This window comes from Rhagoletis zephyria, unplaced genomic scaffold (assembly GCF_001687245.7).
Source record: "Rhagoletis zephyria isolate East Lansing unplaced genomic scaffold, Rhagoletis_zephyria_1.1 Rzeph_scaffold_01198, whole genome shotgun sequence".
NCBI classification, from domain to species: Eukaryota; Metazoa; Arthropoda; class Insecta; order Diptera; family Tephritidae; genus Rhagoletis; species Rhagoletis zephyria.
In genome coordinates, this window is record NW_016158282.1 from 79,138 (window position 1) to 79,802 (window position 665).

Here is a 665-nt window from a genome sequence, read left to right on the forward strand (position 1 = left end):
GTTGTGGCTCATGTACTCGACAAACTACTTACGAGTTGTTACTTATATCGTATTTGCAGTCCAAAACTTACTAAGTCTTTAGAAAAAGTCATAATTTGAAAGCTCGTAAATTTGCCCTGCAGAATGATTGCAAATAATCCGGAATAATTACGATCCAAGATATGTTATTGCTAAATTACGAAAGGCGAGCACGGCAGCTGCAGCACCAAGGCTATATGGGCTGCCGAAAATTCATAAACCTCAAGTTCCTTTACGCCCTATTGCTTCGTCAGTCAAGGGCCCCTGTTATAAGTTATCCAAATATGTCGGAGAAATACTCAAGCCATTGATTTCAGAGAGATACAACGTGAAGATTTCGTTTACCTTGAAAGAGGGATTAACCAATATATATGTTCCTTGTTTACGAATATACCGACAATGTTAGCTATAAAAATTATTATGAAAAAGTGGGACTAGGGGCCTATTTCAAAAAAGTGACAGGTGCGACTATTGTCGACAGTGTCGGCGACAGTTTTCTTGTTTCATAGGATCCTGTAGGCTACTGTGAAAATATTTGGAAAGCGACAGTGACAAAACTGGAATATTGTCGACAATGGTGCTGAGAATTGTCACTCTGACAAAATTGTCGCGACAATAGCGAGAAAACTAAATAGCTGCGTCGGAAA

At 39.1% G+C, this 665-nt stretch overlaps 1 protein-coding gene across 2 annotated transcripts in view; it reads right to left on the reverse strand.

The window, feature by feature from the left end:
- sxc (O-linked N-acetylglucosamine (GlcNAc) transferase sxc) overlaps positions 1-665 on the reverse strand; it is a 132,216-nt gene that overhangs the window by 69,417 nt on the left and 62,134 nt on the right. The window lies entirely within an intron of this gene.